This window comes from Pseudophryne corroboree, unplaced genomic scaffold (assembly GCF_028390025.1).
Source record: "Pseudophryne corroboree isolate aPseCor3 unplaced genomic scaffold, aPseCor3.hap2 scaffold_672, whole genome shotgun sequence".
Lineage (NCBI taxonomy): Eukaryota > Metazoa > Chordata > Amphibia > Anura > Myobatrachidae > Pseudophryne > Pseudophryne corroboree.
Genome location: NW_026970259.1, coordinates 18,861 through 31,291, shown reverse-complemented (window position 1 = coordinate 31,291; position 12,431 = coordinate 18,861).

The following is a 12,431-nucleotide window of genomic DNA, read 5'->3' as shown; positions in this document are numbered from 1 at the left end:
ATGTCATCCAAGCAGTGGGTCAAAGTTGGCTTCAACCCTCGTCTGCATATGAAAAGAGAAAAGGGGCGTGCAGGGCATGGCGGCCTTTTGCGGCGCTTGGATGACCTATAGTTTGCATTAAACACCTCCACCCTCCTTCGGTGTGGGGCTCATGTTGGCTATGCCCCAGCCCCTGAAGCATTCAAGCTGATTTCTTGCAGAAGCTGGGCACTGTAACAGCTCCAGAGATGCTCTGTATGGCAAGTAAAAGGGTGTGGGCCCTGCAGCACTACCTGTAGTTCGCATTGTGCGTTGGAAGGCACAAAGTAAGCAGATGGGAGAAGTCAGGATAGTGCGCAAGGGCATAGAAGGGAGCGGCTCAAGAAAAGAGAAGTGGAAACAGACAGCAAACTAGGCTGGAGAGCTCTTCTGTCTATATTTTGCAAACCTGCTCTTGTCCTCTCCAGCTGCTCCATGTAGATTTGACGTCTGGAAAGGTGCATAACCCACTGACAAGCAGGCACACTCCTGCATGAGTTTTCTCTCTCACTAGCTGGATGATACACAATCATTTGCATGTGCTCCACCTCCGACACACCACCCACCCAACCACCCAGTGACCAGAGCCACCCACAAGCCAACTGGCTCCGTGATTTAATTTGCACAGTGTAGTCATCCAGGCAGCATGTCCTTCTCAATGGAAGGATCTCTGGTTCCATGGAATCTTCCACATTGGAATGCTGCGGAATAAAAAGGATTTAAATATTCAGCTTGCTAGCATTCAATGTACCTGCGGCTTGGCTTTAGCACATGGGTCTTCATCCTGTGGCCCTCCAGCTGCTGTGAAACTACACATCCCAGCATGCCCTGCCACAGTTTTGCTATTAAGGTATGCTAAAACTGAGGCAGGGCATGCTGGGATGTGTAGTTCCACAGCAGCTGGAGGGTCGCAGGTTGAAGACCCATGTTCTAGCATGCCTGTTCTATGATGCATGTACCGTGATGTCACAATCAGCTTGGAATGGGGTGTCTAGCAGGCATTTGCTGACAGCCACTTGAGGGAGACACACATCAGGAGATGCAGCATATCGGAGGTCTTCGATGCCTTTCCAGCAAATGCACACCACCTGCTGCTGGTCTGGACACAAAACAATGCCCACAATCGAAGTCCCAAAATGCCCAACTACAGGATTCATGTAAGTAGTGGATTTAGGAATGAATTTAGAAGTAGGAAATTAAGTTAGTTCACAAGTACATTCAAATTCAGATCTAAAGTCTAGGTAGGCCTCACGTCCTGGCAGCCCCCAGCACTTAAAAATGCCTTGATTAGAGGTAGAGAATTAAATGTAGATAAAAAGTAGACACAAAATAAGACTCCACAGAGCAGTTATCAGGTGTCTTTATCAATTGTTGCATTTAAAAAATCAAGCAATTAGGGAACACAATGTTGCAACAATGTAACCCTATTTGCAAAATAGTACTGAATAAGTTTGTCGATGTAAGACATTTGCAAAGGCGCATCCAAAACACGCTGGAAAATGCAACTGAATCTGTTTTTGGAGGCTAGAATAGGAAATGTGCATCGGTCCTACAAGTACTGAAAGCTCTTCTACCATCTCCCTTTTCTGAAAAGCCATTTAATATATGGTTCCCAGATAGGGGACATATCAGATATTGCCTTTCAAAAGCAGCAAATATCATACCACTTCTATTGCCATCAAAGATAAACATTGATTGTTTTCAGATATTGGATTGAAAAAGCAGTCTTTATTGACATAAAGAAGCAAAAAAACATACATAAACATTACACACATAAGTACTGTGTTGCAGCACAGATAAAACACAATACAAATGCTGTCGGTATAGTACAGTTCAAGAACTACAGCACAGGCCAGCCTACACTATAAATCATGAACTGCACTATACATTTAAACAATACAATAATACAACAGTTAATAAGGCTATGGGTGTGGAGTGTAAGAGGGTGAGGGAATCACAAGCCCGAAGCTTTATTGAAAGACAGACACATATAAAAGGAGGATTAATAAATACAAAGATATCCTTTACTATAGAATGTAGTCCAATCCGGTCTTTCAACTCTTCCACAACTTAAAAACGGATAGTGTTCCCAAGCCTTCCATCCTGGAATATCTTCAGTCTCTCGCCAATGAAGAAAACAATCCCTCCAGCAGACTCTTCAACCACGATACAAGATCACAGCCAAAAGGGCGAGAAGCAACTACACTTTTGTTTAACCAAAATAGCTAAAACTTAGTGGAGGAAAGTGCAGTGCACCAAAACATAAGCTGACACAATCATGGAGAATGCGCCAGCATATATGCTCTTCTATCTATATTTTGCAAACCTGCTCTTGTCCCCTCCAGCTGCTCCATGTAGATTTGACGTCTGGCAAGGTGCATAACCCACTGACAAGCAGGCACACTCCTGCATGAGTTTTCACTCTCACTAGCTGGATGATACACATTCATTTGCATGTGCTCCACCTCCGACACACCACCCACCCAACCACCCAGTCACCAGAGCCACCCACAAGCCAACTGGCTCCGTGACTTAATTTGCACAGTGCAGTCATCCAGGCAGCATGTCCTTCTCAATGGAATAATCTCTGGTTCCATGGAATCTTCCGCATTGGAATGCTGCGGAACAAAAAGGATTTAAACATTCAGCTTGCTAGCATTCAATGTACCTGCGGCTTGGCTCTAGCACATGGGTCTTCATCCTGTGGCCCTCCAGCTGCTGTGAAACTACACATCCCAGCATGCCCTGCCACAGTTTTGCTATTAAGGTATGCTAAAACTGAGGCAGGGCATGCTGGGATGTGTAGTTCCACAGCAGCTGGAGGGTCGCAGGTTGAAGACCCATGTTCTAGCATGCCTGTTCTATGATGCATGTTCCGTGATGTCACAATCAGCTTGGAATGGGGTATCTAGCAGGCATTTGCTGACAGCCACTTGAGGTAGACACACATCAGGAGATGCAGCATATCGGAGGTCTTCGATGCCTTTCCAGCAAATGCACACCACCTGCTGCTGGTCTGGACACAAAACAATGCCCACAATCGAAGTCCCAAAATGCCCAACTACAGGATTCATGTAAGTAGTGAATTTAGGAATGAATTTAGAAGTAGGAAATTAAGTTAGTTCACAAGTACATTCAAATTCAGATCTAAAGTCTAGGTAGGCCTCACGTCCTGGCAGCCCCCAGCATTTAAAAATGCCTTGATTAGAGGTAGGGAATTAAATGTAGATAAGAAGTAGACGCAAAATAAGACTCCACAGAGCAGTTATCAGGTGTCTTTATCAATTGTTGCATTTAAAAAATCAAGCAATTAGGGAACACAATGTTGCAACAATGTAACCCTATTTGCAAAATAGTACTAAATAAGTTTGTCGATGTAAGACATTTGCAAAGGCGCATTTAAAACACACTGGAAAATGCAACTGAATCTGTTTTTGGAGGCTAGAATAGGAAATGTGCATCGGTCCAACAAGTACTGAAAGCTCTTCTACCATCTTCCTTTTCTGAAAAGCCATTTAATATATGGTTCCCAGATAGGGGACATATCAGATATTGCCTTTCAAAAGCAGCAAATATCATACCACTTCTATTGCCATCAAAGATAAACATTGATTGTTTTCAGATATTGGATTGAAAAAGCAGTCTTTATTGACATAAAGAAGCAAAAAAACATACATAAACATTACACACATAAGTACTGTGTTGCAGCACAGCCAAAACACAATACAAATGCTGTCGGTATAGTACAGTTCAAGAACTACAGCACAGGCCAGCCTACACTATAAATCATGAACTGCACTATACATTTAAACTATACAATAATACAACAGTTAATAAGGCTATGTGTGTGGAGTGTAAGAGGGTGAGGGAATCACAAGACCGAAGCTTTATTGTAACACAGACACATATAAGGGGAGGGGCAATAAATAGAAAGGTATCCTTTACTATAGAATGTAGTCCAATCCGACCTCTGTGCTCTTCCACAACTGAAAAACGGATAGTGTTCCCAAGCCTTCCATCCTGGAATATCTTTGGTCTTTCGCCAATGAAGAAAACAATCCCTCCCTCCAGCAGACCCTTCAACCACGATACAAGATCACAGCCAAAAGGCCGAGAAGCAACTACACTTGAGCTTAACAAAAATGGCTAAAACTTAGTGGAGGAAAGTGCAGTGCACCAAAACATAAGCTGACACAATCATGGAGAATGTGCCAGCAGATATGCTCTTCTATCTATATTTTGCAAACCTGCTCTTGTCCCCTCCAGCTGCTCTATGTAGATTTGACGTCTGGCAAGGTGCATAACCCACTGACAAGCAGGCACACTCCTGCATGAGTTTTCTCTCTCACTAGCTGGATGATACACAATCATTTGCATGTGCTCCACCTCCGACACACCACCCACCCAACCACCCAGTCACCAGAGCCACCCACAAACCAACTGGCTCCGTGATTTAATTTGCACAGTGTAGTCATCCAGGCAGCATGTCCTTCTCAATGGAAGGATCTCTGGTTCCATGGAATCTTCCACATTGGAATGCTGCGGAACAAAAAGGATTTAAATATTCAGCTTGCTAGCATTCAATGTACCTGCGGCTTGGCTCTAGCACATGGGTCTTCATCCTGTGGCCCTCCAGCTGCTGTGAAACTACACATCCCAGCATGCCCTGCCACAGTTTTGCTATTAAGGTATGCTAAAACTGAGGCAGGGCATGCTGGGATGTGTAGTTCCACAGCAGCTGGAGGGTCGCAGGTTGAAGACCCATGTTCTAGCATGCCTGTTCTATGATGCATGTACCGTGATGTCACAATCAGCTTGGAATGGGGTGTCTAGCAGGCATTTGCTGACAGACACTTGAGGGAGACACACATCAGGAGATGCAGCATATCGGAGGTCTTCGATGCCTTTCCAGCAAATGCACACCACCTGCTGCTGGTCTGGACACAAAACAATGCCCACAATCGAAGTCCCAAAATGCCCAACTACAGGATTCATGTAAGTAGTGGATTTAGGAATGAATTTAGAAGTAGGAAATTAAGTTAGTTCACAAGTACATTCAAATTCAGATCTAAAGTCTAGGTAGGCCTCACGTCCTGGCAGCCCCCAGCATTTAAAAATGCCTTGATTAGAGGTAGAGAATTAAATGTAGATAAGAAGTAGACACAAAATAAGACTCCACAGAGCAGTTATCAGCTGTCTTTATCAATTGTTGCATTTAAAAAATCAAGCAATTAGGGAACACAATGTTGCAACAATGTAACCCTATTTGCAAAATAGTACTAAATAAGTTTGTCGATGTAAGACATTTGCAAAGGCGCATCCAAAACACGCTGGAAAATGCAACTGAATCTGTTTTTGGAGGCTAGAATAGGAAATGAGCATCGGTCCTACAAGTACTGAAAGCTCTTCTCCCATCTCCCTTTTCTGAAAAGCCATTTAATATATGGTTCCCAGATAGGGGACATATCAGATATTGCCTTTAAAAAGCAGCAAATATCATACCACTTCTATTGCCATCAAAGATAAACATTGATTGTTTTCAGATATTGGATTGAAAAAGCAGTCTTTATTGACATAAAGAAGCAAAAAAACATACATAAACATTACACACATAAGTACCGTGTTGCAGCACAGCCAAAACACAATACAAATGCTGTCGGTATAGTACAGTTCAAGAACTACAGCACAGGCCAGCCTACACTATAAATCATGAACTGCACTATACATTTAAACAATACAATAATACAACAGTTAATAAGGCTATGGGTGTGGAGTGTAAGAGGGTGAAGGAATCACAAGCCCGAAGCTTTATTGAAAGACAGACACATATAAATGGAGGATTAATAAATACAAAGATATCCTTTACTATAGAATGTAGTCCAATCCGGTCTTTCAACTCTTCCACAACTGAAAAACGGATAGTGTTCCCAAGCCTTCCATCCTGGAATATCTTCAGTCTCTCGCCAATGAAGAAAACAATCCCTCCAGCAGACTCTTCAACCACGATACAAGATCACAGCCAAAAGGGCGAGAAGCAACTACACTTGCGTTTAACCAAAATGGCTAAAACTTAGTGAAGGAAAGTGCAGTGCACCAAAACATAAGCTGACACAATCATGGAGAATGCGCCAGCATATATGCTCTTCTATCTATATTTTGCAAACCTGCTCTTGTCCCCTCCAGCTGCTCCATGTAGATTTGACGCCTGGCAAGGTGCATAACCCACTGACAAGCAGGCACACTCCTGCATGAGTTTTCACTCTCACTAGCTGGATGATACACATTCATTTGCATGTGCTCCACCTCCGACACACAGCCCACCCAACCACCCAGTCACCAGAGCCACCCACAAGCCAACTGGCTCCGTGATTTAATTTGCACAGTGCAGTCATCAAGGCAGCATGTCCTTCTCAATGGAATAATCTCTGGTTCCATGGAATCTTCCGCATTGGAATGCTGCGGAACAAAAATGATTTAAACATTCAGCTTGCTAGCATTCAATGTACCTGCGGCTTGGCTCTAGCACATGGGTCTTCATCCTGTGGCTCTCCAGCTGCTGTGAAACTACACATCCCAGCATGCCCTGCCACAGTTTTGCTATTAAGGTATGCTAAAACTGAGGCAGGGCATGCTGGTATATGTAGTTCCACAGCAGCTGGAGGGTCGCAGGTTGAAGACCCATATTCTAGCATGCCTGTTCTATGATGCATGTTCCGTGATGTCACAATCAGCTTGGAATGGGGTGTCTATCATGCATTTGCTGACAGCCACTTGAGGGAGACACACATCAGGAGATGCAGCATATCGGAGGTCTTCGATGCCTTTCCAGCAAATGCACACCACCAGCTGCTGGTCTGGACACAAAACAATGCCCACAATTGAAGGCTCAAAATGCCCAACTACAGGATTAATGTAAGTAGTGAATTTAGGAATGAATTTAGAAGTAGAAAATTAAGTTAGTTCACAAGTACATTCAAATTCAGATCTAAAGTCTAGGTAGGTCTCACGTCCTGGCAGCCCCCAGCATTTAAAAATGCCTTGATTAGAGGTAGGGAATTAAATGTAGATAAGAAGTAGACACAAAATAAGACTCCACAGAGCAATTATCAGGTGTCTTTATCAATTGTTGCATTTAAAAAAATCAAGCAATTAGGGAACACAATGTTGCGACAATGTAACCCTATTTGCAAAATAGTACTAAATAAGTTTGTCGATGTAAGACATTTGCAAAGGCGCAAACAAAACACGCTGGAAAATGCAACTGAATCTGTTTTTGGAGGTTTGAATAGATGCAGGATCAAGTAGCTCAATGGGTAAGGTATTTGATTAGAATTCAACAGGTTATAGGTTTGAATCCTGGGTATGATAGTTTGAGGTGTTATTTAATAAAGTATGTTTATATATTAGTCACACATGGCTTACTTGTACAAATGGCATGTCACCAGTTAGTGCTGACTGCTGATATGCCATTTGCACAAACACGCCATGTGTGACTGTATATGCATTTAAGGAGGGCACCCCGGCAATACCACAAACCATTGAGTGTCAAGTATACTAGATATATCTTCATATCTCATGTGCTTTCTCTGAGACCAATCTTGTTATGCCCCTTCCCCACAAGGCATGCGCCTTTTGTCCATATTGCAAAAATGGGGAGGGGGGGGCATATAATTATCTGTCACAGGGCACCAAAAAGTCTAGTTATGGCTCTGGTATGCATTATGTAATCTGGCAGACCATATCTCCAACACTGGCTGGTTGGAATAGAAATCCGGTTATCTATGTGAGCAAATGACCATCAACGATTTACTCTCAAACACTAGAAAATGGACAAAAATGGTCCCCTAAACAAATTGGTTAAATTTTGGGTTTAACCAATTTGTGTAATGACCATTTTTGACCACTTTTCTAGTGTTTGGGAGCAAATGGTTAATTGACATTTGCTCCTATACATTACCAGATTTTCATTCCATCCATCCAGACTGGATAGATAGCCTGACAGATAATTGTGTAGTGTACGCCCAGGATAACTGTCAGTTGTGCTTTCTTTTATGACGGCACATAAATGGGTGGGCAGATCCAGAGCAAGCACTGCCCACTCATGCATAGTTGTCAACTGATGTGAAGTTCCAGGGGGCAATCTCAGTTATAAAGAAAAGTATCTGGAAATTGTCCCTAGTTTATAAAAAAAATTAAAAAAAATTGATCAACTCCATTTATTTAGTATGATATCCCAGGTGATAGGATGCCGGCAGTCAGAACAACATACTTTATTAAATAACACATCTCAAACTACCATACCCAGGATTCAAACCTATAACCTGTTGAATTCTAATCAAACACCCTACCTATTGAGCTATTTGATCCTGCATAAAAATTGTGAACATTATATGAAGCTATTGGTACTTTGAAAAAAAAAGTATCAGCATTACAACGCAGCAGATCCATGCAGTTTGCAGCCACACACTACATGTATCTGCTCAGCCACAATGCTGATTATTTCTTCACAAAGTACAAGGTAAGCTCCAAACAGAATTCTCTAGCTTAGAATTATGCCAAACCTAGAAGTCGGGCCCCCCACCCTGGGATCCCCCAGAGGGAGGCCTGCACCGTCATGCGGCAGGCTTGTCCGTTTTGGAAGCAGGCTGATGGGCAGCCCAGGCTTGCTTCAGTCTGGGCTTGGCAGGTCTGGAAGCATGAGCTTGCTTTGGGTATGCCTGACCTTGGGTACGCTTTACCTTGAGGATGAAAGGGCCAAGGGAAAGTACTTTTAGCCTTCTGCGTGGTAGGAGTCATACTAGGTAGGCAAGCTGTTTTAGCAGTAGCCAGATCAGCTACAATCTTATTGAGGTCTTCTCCAAAGAGAGTGTCTCCCTTGAAAGGAAGCACCTCCAGGGTTTTCTTGGAATCCATATCCACCGACCAGGATCTCAACCAGCTGTATAAAGTATTACCTTGGAACTGGCTCTCCACTCCCCATTATCTGGTTATCATGGCTTCCTCCGCCAGTGTCCAGACTCGCTTGCTGAAGCTCGGCCACTTCTTCCTAGCAGCAGGCTCCTGGATCACTGGGCAGCAGAGGTGCTTGGGAGCCGGAAGGGGGCGGAGCAATCAGGCAGGCAGTTGCAGTGCTGCCCAGCTATCTGTGGTGTGAGAAGAAGCAGGGGCACCCCACCGCTGGCAGTGCTGCAGCTAGCTTTGGTGGCAGCGGCGAGGCTGCTGGGCTGGGTCTTGAAAAAGGTGGAAAGAAGGGTGTTACGGCATGGAATGTACAAACTGCGAGACCCTGCTGGTAGCGCCTTTGTCTATTTAGTAGGAAGGGCACGTAACAGCCGGAGGGCAATGGAGGAAGCCCCTTTAGGGCTGGAGCCCGGCGGCAACTGACTCCGTTGTCTCTGGCAGTTCCGCCCCTGGACTAGAGGAATGGTCAAGAACATGGCAACATTTAATGCCAAAAAATGCAAAATCATACACGTCTCAAAAATACAAAGGCTAACTATAATATTAAGGGCATTATAATGGCAAGAGGAAAGCTATCTAAGTATTACTATTTCAGGTGAGCAATGTAACAAAGCAATAGGAAAGGCAAGTCAGATGCTTAGGTAAAGAACCAGTAGCAGAAAAAAGTAATACAGGTTGAGTATCCCATATCCAAATATTCCGAAATACGGAATATTCCGAAATACGGACTTTTTTGAGTGAGACTGAGATAGTGAAACCTTTGTTTTTTGATGGCTCAGTGTACACAAACTTTGTTTAATACTCAAAGTTATTAAAAATATTGTATTAAATGAACTTCAGACTGTGTGTATAAGGTGTATATGACACATAAATGAATTCTGTGAATGTACACACACTTTGTTTAATGCACAAAGTTATAAAAAATATTGGCTAAAATTACCTTCAGGCTGTGTATATATGGTATATATGAAACATAAATGCATTCTGTGCTTAGATTTAGGTCCCATCACCATAATATCTCGTTATGGTATGCAATTATTCCAAAATACAGAAAAATCCGATATCCAAAATTCCTCTGGTCCCAAGCATTTTGGATAAGGGATACTCAACCTGTAATGCCACTGTATAGGTCCTTGGTACAGCCACATTTAGAATCCTGTGTTCAGTTCCAGAAGCCATATCTCAAGTCCTGTTGGAGAAAGAGCACTATATAAATAAATAGTATCAAAATTTGTTTCACGGCACCCCTAGGCCAAAGTTTTTTTTATTGAGAAATTCAGAAAAAAATATAAAATTAAGTAAATTGTGTTTATAGCATGTCATCCTCAGGTTCAGTTATGTTGTGAGGGAATGGTTTTGCCAATTTAATAAAGTATAAATAATTTTAATTGGTCCTGGACCACCAAACTATGCTACCAGTGCAAGAACCCCAGTTTGGAAACTACTGCCATAAAATAAACCTTTTTTGTTTTTTTTAAACTACATGTAATACACCTTAGATCTCAGTTCCTAAAAGGTTTTAAACCCTTGCATACAGTAAACTACACATATTTAAAAATCCTACACCGGGCACAAGTGCTCACGGGCCAATTTCATGGCAGTCTCGGATAGAAGGGCATTGTGGATTCACCAAGGGAATGCTGATGCTGACTCCAAGAAGCCTCTTCAAGATCGCAGGAGCAGAGTCCTCTGCTTCTGCCAAATCCACTGCATGACGCTGGGGCTCTCTTGCAGGAGCCCACACCAGTGGGGGGCACCAGGGGCGGAACTACTGGCAGGGCAGGCAGTGCATTGCACTGGTGCCCCACCGCACTCAAGGGCCCACAGCCGCCGGCATTACAATGAGTCACAATGACTCATTGTATTATGCCGCAGCCGCACACCAGCGCTCCCGTCAGGTCTGCGTCCTGCGACTCCCGCCGCCCGCCCGTCGTAACGAACAGATCAGGCCAGGGCACTACGGGCAGCAGCCGCAGCACCAGACACGCTGCCGCCTCTGTAACACACGAAGAGGGAGGAGGGTCGCTTGGAGATGAGAGGAGCAGCGGCACGGGCGGGAGGAGGAGGAGGAGGGAGGTGAAGGAAGGAGCCGCAGCAGCGCTTTGTTACTGGTGGAGGCGCTGCTGCTGCTGCCCCTCTGCTTCACTATAGGCTGTCTTCCGAGAACAGCCTATAGTGAAGCAGAGGGGCAGCAGCAGCAGCGCCTCCACCAATAAGACAGCGCTGCTGCGGCTCCCTCCTCCACCTCCCTCCTCCTCCTTCTCTACTGCCCGGGAATCGTCAAGCTGCACGAGAAGCCTGAGCCAGCGGAGAGGGTAAGTATAATTCTTCTTTCTTTCTTTCTTTCTTTCTTTCTTTCTTTCTTTCTTTCTTTCTTTCTTTCTTTCTTTCTTTCTTTCTTTCGTCTCTTTCTTTCTTTGTTGGGACTGCCTGCCGCTATGTGTAAAAAGGGGGAATCTGCCTGCAGCTATGTGTAAAAGGGGGGAATCTGCCTGCAGCTATGTGTTAAAAGGGGGAATCTGCCTGCAGCTATGTGTAAAAAGGGGGACTACCTTCCGCAATGTGTAAAAAGGGGGAATCTGCCTGCCGCTATGTGTAAAAAGGGGGAATCTGCCTGCAGCTATGTGTAAAAAGGGGGACTGCCTGCCGCAATGTGTAAAAAGGGGGAATCTGCCTGCCGCAATGTGTAAAAAGGGGGAAGCTGCTTGCCGCAATGTGTAAAAAGGGGGAATCTGCTTGCCGCAATGTGTAACAAGGGGGAATCTGCCTGCCGTAATGTGTAACAAGGGGGATGCTGTCTGCCGTAATGTGTAACAAGGGCACGCTGTCTGCCATAATGTGTAACAAGGGCAAGCTGTCTGCTGTAATGTGTAACAAGGGCAAGCTGTCTGCTGTAATGTGTAAAAAGTGTACGATGTCTGCCATTATGTGTAACAAGGGCAGGCTGACTGCTGTTATGTGAAAAAAGTGTACGCTGTCTGCCGCTATGTTTAACAAGGGCAGGCTGTCTGCCGTTATGTGTAAAAAGTGTACGCTGTCTGCCGCTATGTTTAACAAGGGCAGGCTGTCTGCCGTTATGTGAAAAAAATGTACGCTGTCTGCCGCTATGTGTAACAAGGGCACGCTGTCTGCCGTTGTGTAAAAAAGGGGGATGCTGTCTGCCGTAATGTGTAAAAAGGGGACGCTGTCTGCTGTAATGTGTAAAAAGAGGACGCTGTCTGCTGTAATGTGTAAAAAGAGGAATCTGTCCGCCGTAAGGTGTAAAAGGGTCTCTACCTGGTGTAGTGGTGCTACTGTGCGGCGTAATTTGAATAATGGAGACTACTGTGCACCGTTTTATGAATTGGTATTATTTTGTGGCCACACCCCTTAACCACGAAGCCACGCCACTATGTTTTTTTGCGCGCGCCTACGGCGCGCACTGCCCCTGTTTTGCATGCAGGGGTGGGGCT